We start from the raw sequence: 18,872 nt of genomic DNA, 5'->3' as shown, positions 1-18,872 counted from the left end.
TCGAAACGTGTATCACGAATATTTTATTTTATTGATAATTTTGGTATAAAACGGTATCGAGGTGATGGAAAATCAGTAAATTGGGTCATTTAACGAAGCAATAATGTCTAAATATTTTGTCGTTTGTTTTCTACTGGCGTTGCTCGTCTACACCGGCGGTTGTACCAGTAAGTTATCACATTTAGATTACAGATATAACAATATACGACTACGTATATTGTCCTTTGGATTTCCTGTATTTTGACTTTTTACATACTATTCATTTTCTGTAGCTCGTAAATTAGAATATAAAATTTAGGCCTTATTGGTGAAATGGATAGCTTATAAGTTAGAATCCAAGGTACAATCCAGATCGTGTCCACAAAAATGTGCGGTTTTCTGTCAAGAATTATCAGTAGCAGCCCGGTTTGAAGTCATATCATATTCAAGATTATATTCAGATGCGCTCTTCATACAATAGCGCCTCGTTAGTGTAATTTGTAGCACAAGCTTATCTTTCTCTTTAGCTGACTTGATCTACCTGTGTAGCTGACTATATTCAGGTAGTGTGCTCATCTGTCTGAAGTTGAAAAATCGAATGGAACCCAAAAAATATAATAATATATTTCTTATTGTCAATTTCACATCAGTGGTATGCTCCATTAGTTATTTTTTCAAGTTAAAAATTCAACGTTATTGTTTTACTTATAATGCTTTTATTAGATTATATACATAGATAGATAGCTTAGTTAATATTTTATGTCTGAAATAAAGTTTTTGTTATTTTAAAAAGTTAAACGTTATTTTAGGCAACGTTTATATATATATATTTTTTAACCTAAACTCTCTGGAGTATAGTATGAAGTATATATTCATGAATTTGTTTGCAGCTACTCAGCGCCGTAATGCTGGCCGTGATGGCGGCACAATAGTTAATGGTAAGTTTCAGTGTTAATACAAAATTTTATGCAATTTTTTTATATTTTTCTTTACCATTTCTTCCATCACAGATAGAGTGATTAAAATAAATCACATGAAAATTCAGTGATTTTTATTCGGACTTGAAGCCGCACATTAAGATTAATTTGTACTAAGCTCTAGGCTATGTCAGTTTCAATTTAAAATAAAATAAAATATTATTTTTCAGTGGATAATACAAATAAAGCTCTGTCAAGCAGCACATCCAATCCGATTAGTGTTCAACAAGCGGGAAGATAAATCCGCTACTTCCCTAGATTTTTACAAGGATTATAATTATTGTAAGTCAATGCTGGCTATTAAATGCTCATAATTTTTCTTATAAGTTCCTTCAGTTTAGCATCACAACCTTGACTCTATATTTGTTTTCCAGGATACTTTAACACTGTTTGCAGGTCGCCGAAAGATGTAAATTTTAATATTAAATATCTACAACAAAATATTTGTTTTCAATTAACTCGTATTTGATAAACTTTTGGTAATTGGGATAAATATAAATAAATAATAAATAGTTATTATTGTTTTTATACATCATTCTCCTACTGACTTTATTGACACTACAAACCCTGCATTTAAAGTTTTCATACAAACAAAAATCTCTTTGACAGAATAATATTATTTTACGTAATAAGATAAGTTTAAAAAAACAAGCACCATTTACACCACACCATTGTTAAATTAAATAATTTCATCAATTTATGATCATAATAATAAGAATTTTATTTTTCATATGTTAGACTTATTTTCTTATATACTAAATATATTCATAGCAAAACCTCTAACTTTTTGTTATTATTATGTATTTTTTTTCTATTCAGTGCCTTTAAATTAAAATTTATAAATATTAAGCACCTGCCAAATAGACTCAATGTATCTCTGAATGGAAATAACAAACTACACCTAAGATCTTATTGTCTTCCAAAACTTCGGCGATTGCACGACGAACGTAGATTACGTTGCGTAATTTACACAAGTGCTTTTAAGAGGAACATGTTATAGTTGAATTGTTAAGGAACTAAAGTCAAAAATCTTTTGTAAGATATTTAATATCATTGTAATATAATGTGTTTATACAGTGTTTCTTGGAAAGATGCATCAATTGCTTGAGTGAAAGTGTCTGATAGTTTTCTGATAGATCTGTTAATCTTGTAATAGCTAAAACTAATAACCTATATACATGCGTCAACTCGTATTAAAACAGTGAGCAAAAGAATTATTTTAAAAAACGGAGTTATCACTTTCCTTAGGTTTAAGGATGTTGAAAGACTACTTTTTCAGATAATATGAAAAAAATACTCCAAAACGACGAAAGTTTGGGCGTTAATCGCTCAAAATACGCAATTTGTCGTATCTCCACGATTTCAGAACAATCCAAGAACCACCAAAGCTAGAATCTTGGCGTTTTTGGCGAGTATTTGGCGTTGATATTTTAAGCATCGTTCAGTTCCGTGGTCAATTGGAAAGCAAAGCATTTTGACAGCATTTGAGCAGTTTGATATTAGAAAACGCAGTCATAATAGCTGGAGAGCTAGTGAACCCTGGGAGTAACGGTCTTCCTGTAAGGTTAGAAATTTGTATACTGACGATTTATGGCATGCTAAGAGCAATAGCCATGACCTGGCAGGCGTCAGCCCTGCACGTCATCAGCCCCTTTATTTTCCGAACTGTTAAATAATTGGGGTTTTAAAACTTGTTACTGCAAGTTTGCAAATTTAATAGAATAAAGTTTTTTTATTATACATCTTAAAAAAATTGACAGGCGATTACAATAAGCAGAAGTATACGACAGGTCAATTAGAAAACGTACAGTTGATGAGGTAAAATAAACTTTATCCTGTATACTTGAAATTTTTATATGTTTTTAAATAGACTTCTTAGAGTAAGTATGTACAATGTCAGGCGGTTTTGAACAGCATAAGACCTTGACAGGCGAGGGGACAGCTGCTAAGGGCGTGCAAATAAGAAATGTTACTATATGAATGCATACAGTAAATGTAAGGTATTTTATTAGGTTTTATACTATGTACATTATTATTAACACTCATTTTCTTCAGCATCATCCGAAATTTCGCTATCACTCTTTTCATCATCATTGGACTATAAATATTGTGATTCATAATTTTTTTAGGTCTTCGTAATCGGTATATAAAATTTATAGTTCTAAATTAACATTATCACACTTTTTGTCTTGCGTGTCTATTGGAATCAATGATAACGAGACCTGATGGACTGGCACTGGTTCTCTTGGGGCAAGGATGGGTCTACGTGTGGTCGCTACAAGCATTGACATACTAGCCTCCTGTATGTTACTTAGTAAAGTCTGTATATTAGTAAGCAGTCCCGTGTATTTCTGAAATCATGTTTGTTAATAGGAGAAAACTGATGCGAACAAATTATTCAAATATTCAAATCAAATCAAATCAAATCAATTTATTCAAGTAAACTTCACAAAGAAGCGTTTTTGAATTGTCAACAATTAAATACTACCACCGTTTCGGAAAGCAGCTTCTAGCGAGAAGAAACGGCAAGAAACTCGCATAGTTGCTCTTTTTAAATAAACAGATTTACAATGCTGTTGTAAATGTGCAATTTACAGTAATTAGTGTCCTATGATGGAACCCGAGCCTATCTCCAGGCGTTTCTTTCTAAAAAGTACTCTTTTAATGAATAATATGATTTATTTATTAATTTAGTCTTAATAATCTTTTTAAATTTTGAGAATGGTAAATTTATTCTATTTTCCGGTATCTTATTATATATGCGTATACCATTTCCCAAAAGCGTTCTATTTACCGTATGCAAACGGAAACTGGGTGTTACAAGTTTATTTACATTTTTTGTAAGAATAAACTTGTAACCTTCTTCGGTTCTTATTCCTAATGATACCTAACTTGATCATGTTCTCAGTTAAAACACTTGTATATTGGGGGAACAGTGCTAAAACCATCATCACTAGGTACATATCTAGTATAAAACAAGCTTTCTCTGTCTCTGTATCATACTTAAATAGATGTTTCTAATCTGATGTCGTAAATTTATACATGTTTATTTATTTATTTATTTGTAATCAACAGCGTATACAGATTATATTTTTGTACAGTTTTTTAAATTTTATGAAGACTATGGCCACAAAGATTACAATATAAAGTATTTAATATAATATATTTAACAAAGTGGATAACAAAAAGAAAGTAGGTCTAAAGAAAATTGTTGACGTTTGTGACAAGAGAATATTCACAAGTGTATGGGTATTTGTATGAGTGTTTGTGCATGCGTGTATGTCTGTTTCTGTGTGTATGTGTTTGTGTGTTGTGTGTGTGTGCGTGTGGGTGTGTGTGTGCGTGTTTATTTTTGGCGGTAGGATAGTGTTATTTGATTCCTCAATTGTTTTTTGGAAAAGTGAAACAGGTCTAAATGAGAAAATAATTTCTTGTATGTTTTGCTAGACGTACACATATAGAGCTTTTTGCATAATTTGTGTTTCATTTTGGAACAACTAGTAGGTGGTTAGAGGGTAACGCGATCTAAATGTGGAGGCATTTAGAGAGAATGCTGACACCAAACTGGGGCAATCCATCGTACCAGTTAAAATTGCTTGTAGCAACAGTATATCCTTTTGATTTCGTCTTTGCTTTAGCGAATCTAGTTTATAATAAACACAGCCTTCTTTATAACTGTCAATTTTTTTAAAATCTTTGTACGCTAAGTATTTGAGAAATTTATATTGTATAGATTCGAGTCTCTGAATATGATTTTTACATAGAGGTGACCATATACTATTTGCATATTCCAAGATACTTCGAACGTATGCAAAGTAGAGTATTTTTATGCATTCAATATTATTAAATGATTGCGTTGCTCGCTTAATAAAACCAAGTTGTTTATACGCCCTATTTGTTACTGCGTCAATGTGTTCAATCATTGAAACTTTAGTGTCAATTTTAATGCCTAGATCTGAAACTGTGGATTTTTTAGCAATGGTCGTGTCATTGATTTTATAATCGAAATTAATTTTTGTTTTTTTTTTTACGAGTCAGAGTTATATGATGACATTTCTTAACTTTTACTGTAATTCTGTTTTTCGCGTAGTATTTTGACAGAGCATATAAATCATCTTGTAATTTAAGAAAATCCTCGAATGATCTTATTTTAAAGTAGACTTTTTTATCGTCAGCGAACATCAAATAGTGTGAATGTTTGAAACAATTGCCGATGGCAAAAAGATATGCATTGTATAGAAGGGGCCCCAAAATGGATCCATGCGGGATCCCTGATGATATGATGTGGGGCATATTTTTCTGTAAACCACTTTTTCGAACAGCTTGCTTATTGCGTTCAGGATAGAAATCGGTCGGTAATTTTCAATTTTTGTTTTAGAACTTTTGTGGAGTGGTACTATAAGAGCTTCTTTCCATACATCGGGAAAAGTACAAAACACATTAACAGAAAGGTTAAAAATAATTGAAAGTGGTTTAGCTAGGTTATTAGAACACTTGGATAGAAATAATGGTGGAATGCCGTCACTACCTGGCCCTTTATCAGTCCTAAGCGTTTTGAGCAAATTGTAAACTTCTTTTTCTTCGATAATGGTTTTGCTAATGGATCAATTCTACGATATTCTAGGCTGATTTCTCGAAATACTCACTGAATCCTCTACACATCGAAGATTCATCTGTGTATATAGTCTCTCCTAGAGTAAGTTTTGTAGGGTTTCCATTTTGGTTGCTTCTCAATGATTTAGTAAATGAAAAAAGTTGTTTAGGGTCCTTGAGTATGAAGGTTTGCATACGTTGAGTGTATACAGCACAGCATCTACTCTGGAGATGTTTTTGTCTCGTCCTTAATATAGCAAACTCATCGTAATCTCGAGAGTTTTTCCCCACTTTCCATAGTTTGTGCTTTTGTAACTTTTCTTTTACTACATGGATTAATGGTTTGAAGTACCACACTGGAAAGTTATTCTTGAATTTCGTTTCTATTGGAACGAAATTTTTAATAGCGTCTCTTAAAATTGCGTAAAACGTGTTGATAACTCCGACCATTGAATCTGCTTTTAATATGTCAAACCAATTAATCCTAGATAGATATTCATTTATGACAGGTTTTTTGCGCAAGTTACGAATCTGCAGATTGGCGAGATTGAATTGAAGACATGGATGATACGGTTCGTCTAAGACGAATGGGCAGGGGCAGTGATAAACTTCAAAATTTATGTTGTTAAATATCAGATCTAAGGTTCTGTCTTTATTATTGACAACTGTATTATGTTGTTTCAAATCAGAAAGATTGCATATGTCAATAAAATTCTCCATAGCGGTTTGTAATTTAGTCCTTGTTTTTGTATTACAGTTCCACTATCTGACCATTTAACATTCGGTAGGTTGGAGTCACCAGCTAGAATGATGTAGTCATTTGGTTGCTTGGAAGTGATTTCAGCTAAACGGGATGTTATTAATACAAGGCGAGATGATTATAGGTCATCTGGAGGCGCGTAGATTAACCCAATATGAATGTTTCGATGTCCTTGTTTTTTCAAATGTTCACTAGGTATAGTTACTCAAAGGGATTCGACTCCATGACAAGCCCATTCACTACGGTGTTGTATGTGTAATTTCTTTAGGGCACATAGAAGTATTCCACCACCCTTTCTTTTTGTGGAAGTTTCAATATTTCGATTGCATCTTAGGATATCGTATCTGCTGTTGTAGATTTCACAGTCAAAGATACCATTTGTCAACCATGACTCAGTAATTAAAATTACTTAGAAATTAAATCGAAGTTATGATTAAGAATATTTTGTCTAAATTCATTAGTTTTAGTACATAAACCACGTACGTTTTGATAAAATATTTCTAAGGGATTAGCGCCTGATAGTATCCGTAATGAGTACCATAATATTAAGCTGATATATTTTATTAAATTTAATAGTATGTAGATTTTGATTGATTCCGTAACAATGTACCAATGCACTGTATGAGAATTGGAATGATATTGGTATGGCTGAGTTACTATTTGTTTATTTAAGTTTGCGTATCGTCGTTTAAATGCATGGAATTTGCTGTATGAGTATTCAGGTGAATGATAAATGTGTATGTAGTGCGTGTATTGTGAATATTTCCAGAACAAGTATAAAGACGTCAACAATTTAAAAATATATACAGTGAAATCCGTAGTGGAATAAAAAAAATAATGGCAATATAAGATCAATTATTATTTTATCTTGTCTAAGTCTTTCTCTGAGCGTATACTTAATGCTGGTGACTCTTTGTTTTTCCTTAAAAAAATATTGCAGTTCGTAACCCAAACAAACTTGTAAGCTTTTTCACGTGCCGCTGTTTAGTTTGTTTTTAGGAATTGTTTGTTTTCAGGGGTTAGATGTTCATTGACGAAAAATCTCTTTTCTGCACCTTTAATACCTATGTCCTTTGTGCAAATACCTTTCTTCCTTTTCAGTCCTGAGAGTATTTTATCCTTACACAACCTGTCTTTTAGATTGACTACAATAGATTTTGGTCATCCGGCTATGGTTTTTTGCGGCTGGATTCGGTGCGCAAATTCGAAGTCGTCGTGGTTCAATTCAACTCCAGCGTATTTATCGATGTTCCTTATAAGATCAATTGTATTTTCACTGTTCATTTGTGACAGTCCTACAATTTCTAGGTTATTAATTCTTGCCTGTTGTTGTTGCTTACCAAATTAAGAACGTAATTCTGATAACTGATCTTCGCAGAGAGAAATTTGTTTTTGGAGCACACATACTTCGTTTTTTAGACTGTCATTTTCAATTTGAAGTTGACAGTAGGAGGCTTGCAGTTGAGAGAATTCCGAAGACAACGAGATTATTTCACTTTTTAATTTTGCGATGATAGTATCTACGATTTAATGTTTAATCGTTTTAAGCTTAGCATCGAGAACTTCTTCGAATCGGTTGATTAACGTGATCCGGTAAAACCGCGTATACATCATGTTCTAGTGCAATGACAATGGAATCGGTGTCGACTGAGAGCTGGGGACTTGATTTTTCAATTCGTACCGATGTGTTACTATTGTCCCCACCTTTACGGACGGTCGCTACACATTTTGGGCATTTCCATTGAATTCTTGCGGAAACCGAGTCGACGCTAAACCTTACGCACTCAGAATGATATATGCGACCGCACTGACTGCATTTTATACGTTTCATTGTAACGCTGATGTGGGTTTGGCACGCTTCGCATGTTCCAAGACTTATGTTACTATTTTACTTCTTCTAAATTAATTTTATTGTAGTTAACATGAAATAATTATAGAAAAAGTCCTTCACCCGCGGTGGAAATCGATCTAGGTTCCGACTGATGTTCTGGGTGTAGGCAGGTGCTAACACCACTATTCCAACAGTATATTATGATTAGAGTCAAATAAGTGGTTCAGTTTATGCTTGTGAATTATTTAAACAAAGAGCGTTGATTATTACTTTATGAGTTATTTTCCACTACCCGAGAAATAAACGCTTACTTTCGAAGAGATTTTAAGCATTAATCCTTATCCAATTAAGTACCTTGAATAAAGTTTGTGCTCAATGTCTTATATGTTATTTAAACGATAAAAAAACAAACACAGATTCGTTTTTTCCTCAGAGGATCGGAATTGTAATTCAACTCGAAAATGCTGTTTTAATTCTTGCAATTATTCCATGCAGTCTTATTCTTGTTCGTTTTCTAAACGGTATATTCTAGATATTCTAAGGTTAACAACGAAGCTCTTCGATTTTGATCGTCACCGGTGATAAGCTGTATAGCATAACCCTCGAAATACTAAGCCTAATGGATAAGAAAAAAAGAATCAGATATTTTAATTAACTAGATGCCCTAGTAAGCCTTCCTGACCCGCCGGAGAATTACTCCAAAGAAAGAGTCCCATGTCAAATTTAATAATACTATATTTCTAATTTTATTTATAAAAATGTCAAATCAAAAAGTATTCATCACATCCATATAATTCTGTGACTGAATTTAGCTCAACAGCTAGAAGTTATATAATCTTTAATGATTATTTATAAATATTATATTTAAAATACTTTATAGGCTTACAGGCTATAGGTCGGCCTACCTGCTGAGAGCGAGTCCCTCCGCTCTCTAAATGGTGTACCATTCAGCTTCTAAGTTGGGTTCCAAGAACCCAACGCCGATTTTCAATAATATGTTGATGGTTTCATGGATGGTTGTGTGTATCCTTTGGCCAGGATAGCGTATCTGATTATATGGACCTCCGAATTCAGCCAATTACGAGCGCAAGATTATAATTCCCTTGAATGTATAAATCCCATTAAAAACACAAAATGAATATCTTTTACATTCATAGTATCAAAATAAATATAACAGTTAACATTTCTAGTCCATTCGCCTTGTCACGGAATATATGACCATTGCTTGCAGGAGTCCAGCTTCCCTGTCGAATACGCGATCCATATCGCAAGAACTTTCATCACAATCATTGTATTTTGTATTAGTAATATTTTAAATAATAATCAAATAAAGGACTGATATCAGCAAGACAATTATCTTTATTGTTGTCATTATGCTCGAAACGTGTATCACGAATATTTTATTTTATTGATAATTTTGGTATAAAACGGTATTGAGCAGTTGGAAAATCAGTAAATTGGTTCATTTAACGAAGCAATAATGTCTAAATATTTTGTCGTTTGTTTTCTACTGGCATTGCTCGTCTACACCGGCGGTTGTACCAGTAAGTTGTCACATTTAGATGATAGATATAACAATATACGACTACGTATATTGTCCTTTGGATTTCCTGTATTTTGACTTTTTACATACTATTCATTTTCTGTAGCTAGTAAATTAGAATATAAAATTTAGGCCTCATTGGTGAAGTGGATAGCTTATAAGTTAGAATACAAGGTACAATCCAGATCGTGTCCACAAAAATGTGCGGTTTTCTGTCAAGAAATTCTCAGTAGCAGCCCGGTTTGAAGTCATATCATATTCAAGATTATATTCATATGCGCTCGTAGTCGTAGTAGTGTAATTTGTAGCACAAGCCTATCTTTCCCTTTAGCTGTCTTGGTCTATCTGTGTAGCTGACTATATTCAGGTAGTGTGCTCATCTGTCTGAAGTTGAAAAATCGAATGGAACCCAAAAAATACAATTATATTCATTATTTTCAATTTCACATCAGCGGTATGCTCCATTAGTTATTTTTTTTCAAGTTAAAAATACATCAGAGCTTTATTGTTTCACTTATAATGCTTTTATTGGATTATAAACATAGCTTAGTTAATATTTTATGTCTGAAATAAAGTTATTTTTATTTTAAAAAGTTAAACGTTATTTTAGGCAACGTTTCTATAATTTTTTTTTAACCTAAACTCTCTGGAGTATAGTATGAAGTATATATTCATGAATTTGTTTGCAGCTACTCAGCGCCGTAATGCTAGCCCTGATGGCGGCACAATAGTTAATGGTAAGTTTTAGTGTTAATACAGATTTTTATGCATTTTTTTTATATTTTTCTTTACCATTTCTTCCATCACAGATAGAGTGATCAAAATAAATCACATTAAAATTCAGTGATTTTTATTCGGACTTGAAGCCGCACATTAAGATTAACTTATACTAAGCTCTAGGCTATGTCAGTTCCAATTTAAAATAAAATAAAATATTATTTTTCAGTGGATAATACAAATCAAGCCCTGTCAAGCAGCAAATCCAATCCGGTTAGTGTTCAACAAGCGGGAAGATAAATCCGCTACTTCCCTAAATTTTTACAAGGATTATAATAATTGTAAGTCCATGCTGGCTATTAAATGCTCATAATTTTTCTTATACGTTTCTTCAGGTTAGCATCACAACCTTGACTCTAAATTTGTTTTCCAGGATACTTTAACACTGTTTGCAGGTCGCCGAAAGATGTAAATTATAATATTAAATATCTACAACAAAATATTTGTTTTCAATTAATTCGTAAAATTTGATAAACTTTTGATAATTGGGATAAATATAAATAAATAATAAATAATTATTATTGTTTTTATACATCATTCTCCTACTGACTTTATTGACATTACAAATCCTGCATTTAAAGTTTTCATACAAACAAAATTCTCTTCGACAGAATAATATTATTTTACGTAATAAGATAAGTTTAAAAAAACAGGCACCATTTACACCACACCATTGTTAAATTAAACAATTTCATCAATTTATGATCATAATAATAAGAATTTTATTTTTCATATGTACTAACATCTTTATTAACATAAGAATTAACAACATTAAATGCTTAAATATATATATACAAATATGAACTAAAACTAGTTACTGTATAAATCTTGACCGCGTGGAATGGTGGCAAGAATGCTAGCAGCATTTCCCCGTTGAATCGCAATTCCGATCCTCTGGGCAAAAAACGAACCAGCCCTCCTGTCACCAGTGGAGGCAATGAGGCGAGGTGTTATACTTTTGATGAGCTTTTTGCACCACTACTCCAAGGGCCAAGCGTTTCGACAGCAAATGGAACAAAAAAGTAATTAGATATAATACACGAATATTTAGTTATTTTTTTGGCTTCAGCTTTTTCCGCAGCGGCACCGGCTCTGTTTTTTCATATGTTAGACTTATTTTCCGATATTACTAAATATATTCATAGCAAAACCTCTAACTTTTTATTATTATTATGTATTTTTTTTTTCTATTCAGTGCCTTTAAATTAAACTTTATAAATATTAAGCACCTGCTAAATAGTCTCAATGTATCTCAGAATGGAAATAACAAACTACACCTAAGATCTTATTGTCTTCCAAAACTTCGGCGATTGCACGAAGAACGTAAATTACGTTGCGTTATTTACACAAGTGCTTTTAAGAGGAACATGTTATAATTGAATTGTTAAGGAACTAAAGTCAGAAATCTTTTGTAAGATATTTAATAATAGTAATATAAAAAAAATGGTACCTTTTATCCTTATAAATCATACGCTCATGTGCAGTTGGGAGATAATACCGTGCTAGGATTCAGTGTTTCTTGGAAAGATGCATCAATTGCATGAGAGAAAGTGTCTGACAGTTTTCTGATAGATCTGTTAATCCTGTAACAGCTAAAACTAATAACCTACATATATACATGCGTCAACTCCTATTAAAAAAAGTGAGCTACAGAATTATTTTAAAAAACGTAGTTGTCACTTTCCCTAGGTTTAAGGATGTTAAAAGACCTACTTTTTCGGATATTATGAAATAACTACCCCGAAACGACGCAAGTTTGCGCGTTATCCGCTCAAAAAAAGCAATTTGTCGTATCTCCACGATTTCAGAACAATCCGAGAATCACCAAAGCTAGAATCGGAGTAATTGGCGTTGATATTTTAAGCATCGTTCAGTTCTGCGGTCAATTGGAAAGCAAAGCATTTTGACAGCATTTGAGCAGTTTGATATCAGAAAACGCAGTTACAAATATTGTGATTCATAAATTTTTAAGGTCTTCGTAATTAGTATATCAAATTTATAGTTCTAAATTAACATTATCACACGATTGCAGCTACTCTTCGTGACATAGAAAGTACGTTCCTGTTTTTCTTGCGTGTCTATTGGATACAATGATAACGAGACCTGATGCACTGGCACTGGTTCTCTTGGGGCAAGGATGGGTCTACGTGTGGTCGCTACAAGCATTGACATACTAGCCTCCTGTATGTTACTTAGTAAAGTCTGTATATTAGTAAGCAGTCCCGTGTATTTCTGAAATCATGTTTGTTAGTAGGAAAAAGCTGATGCGAACAAATTATTCAAATATTCGTTTCTTATTCCTAATGATATCATGTTCTCAGTTAAGACACTTGTATCTTGGGGGAACAGTGCTATAACCATCATCTAGTATAAAACAAGCTTTCTCTGTCTCTGTCACTTAAATATTTTATTATATCTTAGAATCTTTAAAACGCAAGGGATTTTGATGCGGTTTTTTGATAGAGAGAGTGATTTACGAAGGAGGTTTTTGTATATAACTCATAGACAATAATTATGAAATAAAACACTGATAATTTTAGATGTTTCTAATCTGATGTCGTACATTTATACATTATTTGCGCTTATATTGTAAACGCTGGCTGAACCCCACTAAATAGTAGCAAATAATGTAATACACTAATGTATACCTTAAAACGACCTTTAAAAAAGTCGGCGATGGTATATGACTATCTCTTAAAGGTAACTTAAAATAATAATTATTTGATCGTCACCGGTGATAGGCTGTATAGCATAACCCTCGAAGTACTAAGCCTAATGGATATGAGAAAAAGAATCAGATATTTTAATTAACTAGCTGCCCTAGTACGCCTCCATGACTCGCCGGAGAATTACTCCAAAGAAAGACTCCAAAATTACCTTTAATGTTTGCTAAAAAACTTATTATACAACGGTCAAAATAAATGGTGGTATTTAGCCAGGGTTACCTATTTTCCACGGTCCACGGAAGGGACCCCTACGAGGGGCGAGTATCACCGTCCGGGGGACGGTGATCAAGGTGCAGGCCCAGATGAAGTATCTGGGTCTCATCCTGGACGGTAGATGGAGCTTCGGGCAGCATTTTGTGCATCTCGGCCCGAGGCTCATCAACGCCGCCGCCGCTCTCGGCCGCCTCCTTCCGAATGTGGGGGGGCCGGGATCGCTATGCCGGCGTCTATACTCCGGTGTAGTGAGGTCGATGGCGCTGTACGGTGCCCCGATCTGGGTCGACGCCCTCACCGCTGACAATCGGGCCCTCCTGCGTAAGCCGCAGAGGGTCATAGCGGTGAGAGGCATCAGAGGGTACCGTACGGTGTCGTGGACTGCGGCGAAACTTCTCGCGGGCCTTCCGCCCTGGGAGCTCCAGGTGGAGGTGCTCGCGGAGGTGTACCGGTTCCGGGTAGAGGCGAGGAACCGCGGCGAACGTCCAGGATCGGCGGAGGTCGGGCGGATCAGGGCTCTAGCCCAGCAAGCCCTGATCGCCCGATGGCAGGAGGACTTGGGGTCACCCACGGCGGGCCTGGCGACAGTGGAGGCGATCCGTCCCCACTTGAGTCGCTGGGTCGCGAGGAAGAAGGGCACGCTCACCTTCAGGATGACGCAGTTACTTACCGGGCACGGATGCTTCGGTAAGTACCTGCACGGAATAGCGCGGTGGAAGGTGTCACCCTCCTGCCACGAGTGTGGTGCGCCAGTCGACACAGCGCACCACACCCTGAGTGAGTGTGCCGCGTGGGGGCCCCAGAGGCACTCCTTGGCGGCGTCTATGGGCGGAGACCTCTCGCTGTCGAGCATTGTCAATGAAATGCTTGGCAGCGAGACGTGTTGGTCGAAGATGCGCTCCTTCTGCGAAAACGTGATGTCGCAGAAGGAAGCCGCGGAGCGGGAGCGGGAAGAGGATGCCGCTGCAGACCCGCTCCGCCGTAGACGACCGGGGAGGAGGAAAAGGCTGTACGCGCACCTTCTCCCCCCGCCTCAATAGGCGCCGCAGGGTCCAGGGCCCCCCCTGGACCCTGCGGCGCTAAGTACCCTGGGACTACCCCCTAGGTGTTGGAGGCCCGCATAGGCGGGCCGACCGTCAGGGCGTCACGGTAGCATGCGTAAGCGATCCCGTGGCGCCCGCCGAAAGACGGAGAGGGTACCGCTGGATTTTTTGTGGGTAAACCCGGTGGACCTGGGCGCACTCGGCGTCCAGGAAACCGGGCACCCCCCCACATACCATCACGTGGGGGAAGCGCGTAACGCGTATTTCCAGCGATGAAAAAAAAAAAAAAAAGGATTACCTATTTGACCACTAGTCCATTGAAATGTTACATCGCCTGAACATTTTTTTGAGGACGCAATTTTATTTCATAAACCTGTAGGGGGGTCAATATAACCTGGGGTTGGCGCCCTTGTCCCCCGCCCGCCATAATGGAAAAAGGGGTGAGAACGTATTATTTAATATCACTTAGAAACTATTGGTCCTACAGAAAATTTGTAAAGACATAATTTGTAGCAAATTGCTTGAGCTACAATTTTGTCTAAAACCAATATTTAAAAAGTTATAAGCAAAAAAGTGAACATTTTTTGTCAAAAAAATTCTTTTTTTGCTAAATAACTTTTTTTCTTTTTAATGTAGCGAAAAAATATCTCAGTACTATTTTGTAGAGGACGTTCTCCTCTTTATTTTTCGCTAGGATTTATTTTATTTCCGTTCATTTTGAACCTAGTTAGGTCGCTCCAAAGTTAACTAGATTTATGAACGTCTGGGTTATCACCCCTAAAAGAATATGCTAGATATATTTTAATAATTAAGCTTATTGTAAATAATTTATTCCGGCAATTGTAACATACTCCACAGAATAATTACTGATGAAGAAATTTAGATAATAACATAATATTAATTCATAATTCAAATGGAATGGTTAGTTTTCAATCCTCCTTTTTTTTGATGGTCCAGGTTGGGGAAAAATACTTTTTTATAAAAAAAGTTAAAAAATGGGATACCTCATAAATGGTTCGCTTTCGCATTATGCATATGATAGATAAATTTATTGTAAATAGTCACTCCTATCACCTCTACCACCTAACGGATATATGTCGAATTACCAATAACCATGTATATATGTCGCAACTCGCCGCCAACTGTTTAAATCAGCCAGCTAATTAAGCCACCTAGCCGTTTCATTAAACGCCGGCTCCTAGTTAAAAGGCTAGCCCGCTTGTAAAATGAACTGTCGTCACTGAACGCCCAATCACCCGGCTGATTAAATGGTTAGCCCGTTGGTTTGGGCTGATGTTAAGTCATGCGAGTGATTTGAATTTAGTACTTTTATTTTTCACCTGCAGCGCTAGTGTCAACAACAACAAATATGGAGGAAAAATACGACCGTGCTGTTAAAGTTACATTATTTTTCTGTTAAAATTTATAGAATAACTGTTTAAAAAAGTGTTCAATCATGGAAATTTCAATAAATTCACCAGCCCTAGCTGACACTCTCAGTTTTCGCGACAATTTCGAAAGTAAACTTTCTGAATATGAACAACAAAATCAAGGTTAGTAAATTTTTATTTTCGGAGTTATCAAAGTAGGTATTGGATTATCTTTTGATATTGAAAATGACTGCAATCATATTCAATTTGGTTTTATTTCTTACAGAAGCTCAAAGAAAACGTTGGACTGCAGAAAAAGTTATGGAGATTATAAATTATATACAAAATTCTAGGGTGACCATGAATGACGGTTGCGGTTTAGTAAATTGCTCCAGGAGGAGGGGGTGGGGACTATCTGCCCTATCCCCTAGTACCATTCCCATCATGCGAATTTGCTCCGTTCTTGAGATAAAAGCAAAACTAATCTTATAGTTCTCACCTTAAAACTTTATCAACAATTTAGAAACTCAATGGCCTTCGGTGCTACGGGATGTGCAGCACCATCGCCTTTCGTAACAAAGTACCTCCTTCGCGCCTTCGGTTTCTTAAAAAACAATCTAGGGGTAAGGCCGACAAGACCACATAGAGTCGGAGTAAAAATAGTCAGTTTTGAGTTAATTTTCAATAAAAAGTCAAATGTACAAGTCTTTACTTTTTACTTCTATTTTATTTAAAAGAAAATCTTTTAAATTTTTATTATTTGTAGAGGAATATAATATTCTAATACTAACCCGAGTATTTAATATTTAAAAGAAAACCCACCAAAGATCCCACGGTTTGAATTTAATAAAAATGATTATTTAAAGTTTTTTTCAAGCTGCATAAAATCTCATAGTCACCCTAGATAACCAGGGGATATAACGTTCAGCCAAGTGGTTGGACCTTGTGTTCAACAAAATGGCTGACTCAAGTTTAGCCCTTTACTAGGAGCCGGCGTTTAATAAGGCGACTAGCTGCTTATTTAGCTGGCTGATTTAACCAGTTGGCTGCGACATATAGATAGTATCAATCATTTTATTTTAAAAGATAATATCAATCATAATCAAATAAAGGACAGTAAAAAAACACTTATCATTTTATTATTGTCATTATGCTCGAAACGTGTATCACGAATATTTTATTTTATTGATGATTTCGGTATAAAACGGTTTTGAACAGTTGAAAAATCAGTGTATTGGTTCATTTAACGAAGCAATAATGTCTAAATATTTTGCCGTTTGTTTTCTACTGGCATTGCTCGTCTACACCGGGGGTTGCACCAGTAAGTTGTCACATTTAGATTATAGATATAACAATGTACGAGTAGGTATAACGTCATTTGGACCAAGAGATAAATCGCTCTTAATTTGACTTTTTACACACCATTCGTTTTCCCTAGCTCATAGATTACAATATAAAATTGAGGCCTCGCGTTCCTTAATTCTTTTTTTTTTATTTTTCAATAGAGACATTTTGAAAGCTTTCTGGGATTCTGTTGTAAAACCGTATGTATACATTGCCCCACAAAGAGGTACTGACTCTATGCAGTCGATTAACAGGAGTAACAAGTTTGTGTTTGTTCTTTGTACCAATGCTATAACTATCACATTTTCTCATAAAATCCTTATTTTTTTTTCGTATATACGTAACATTGCAGAATAGAGAAGCAACAGAAATATCTTGATTTCTTTAAATTTATTCCTTAACGATTCTTTAGCTCCTAGGTTATAGATTGCGCGCATAGACCTCGATATCGTTATAATGTAGATAGCTTAGTTAGTATTTGATGTCTGAAATAAAGTTTTTCTTATTTTAAAAAGATAAACGTTATTATAGGCAACGTTTATATTTGCATTTTATTTTGAACCTAAACTCTGCGGAATATTGCTAAAAAGATCTACATATATGATTTTGTTTACAGCTTATGATGGCGGCGATGGCGGCACAACAGTTAATGGCAAGTTTCAGTCTTAATAAATTAAATGGAAAAACTATATTTAGTAAAATATATTACAATTTGTTACTTAAATAATAATGCCCTGTTGCTGGTCTAAATAACCAAATTTCCCCTCCATCGAAGGAGGCTTGATGAACTTATTGCACCATGTATTTGCAAGTCAAATTAGTGAAATACAAATGTTACAGATTTTTATACATTTTTAAGATTTTTTTTATCATTTCTTCCTTTACAGATAGAGTGATCAAAAATAAAGTACATAAAATTTAGCGATTTTTATTCGGCCTTGAAGCCGCACACTTTCATTAAGATTGAATATTAAATAATACATAATTTTTCAGTGAACAACGATAATGCTGCTGCTTCAGAAAGCAAAGCCTCTCCTACATCTCTTCAATATTTCAAAAGAGGGTTGTCACAATTTTTTGTCTAGAATTTATTACAAGGAATCATAATTGTAAGTTAAAACAACCTATTAATGCTTATAATAATCGTTTCCGAGGCCATATGCCTTTCATTTGGTATCACAAACCTCTGACTCTAAATTTATTTTCCAGGATACTTCGAAGCTGGCAGCTCTTCGAAAGATGTAAATTTAAACATTAAATATATATAACCAAATATTTGTATTCAATTAATTCTTCAAATTTGGTATACTTTTGGTAATTGTATGGGATAAATATAAATAAATAATTAATTATTATAGTTTTCACGCATCATTTTGCAGACTTTATGAAGACTGCAAATACTCCATTTAAATTTTTCATATAAACTATTTTTTTTTTTGACATCATAGTATAATTATTCTCTAATTTACACCACACCATTAATTAACTAAATTCGTCATAATAAAAAAAAAATGTTTGTCATACGAAAGATGACAACGACCTCCGTGGTCGAGCGGCGTGTACACCGGTTTTCATGGGTACGCCACTCCAAGGTACCGGGTTCGATTCCCAGCCGAGTCGATGTAGATTATTACCATTAGTTTTCTATGTTGTCTTGGGTATTTGTGGTGTAGTCGTTACTTCTGATTTTCTATAACACAAGTGCTTTAGCTACTT

General features: G+C 34.9%; 2 long non-coding RNA genes across 2 annotated transcripts; both read left to right on the top strand.

Annotated features, from left to right (window-relative positions):
• The first annotated feature begins 9,545 nt into the window (after positions 1 to 9,545).
• On the top strand, positions 9,546 to 10,945 carry LOC124532082. Its single transcript, XR_006966622.1, has 4 exons — positions 9,546 to 9,684; positions 10,373 to 10,420; positions 10,630 to 10,741; positions 10,834 to 10,945. It is a non-coding gene; the product is annotated as an uncharacterized LOC124532082 (long non-coding RNA).
• Positions 10,946 to 18,153: 7,208 nt separating this feature from the next.
• LOC124532084 lies at positions 18,154 to 18,513 on the top strand. The gene is made up of 2 exons (XR_006966623.1): positions 18,154 to 18,265; positions 18,366 to 18,513. It is a non-coding gene; the product is annotated as an uncharacterized LOC124532084 (long non-coding RNA).
• Positions 18,514 to 18,872: the final 359 nt, after the last annotated feature.

The sequence above is a fragment of the Vanessa cardui genome, chromosome 8 (genome assembly GCF_905220365.1).
Source record: "Vanessa cardui chromosome 8, ilVanCard2.1, whole genome shotgun sequence".
Classification (NCBI taxonomy): domain Eukaryota; kingdom Metazoa; phylum Arthropoda; class Insecta; order Lepidoptera; family Nymphalidae; genus Vanessa; species Vanessa cardui.
The sequence above is the reverse complement of the archived record's forward strand: the minus strand, read 5'-3'. Positions and strand labels throughout refer to the sequence as shown.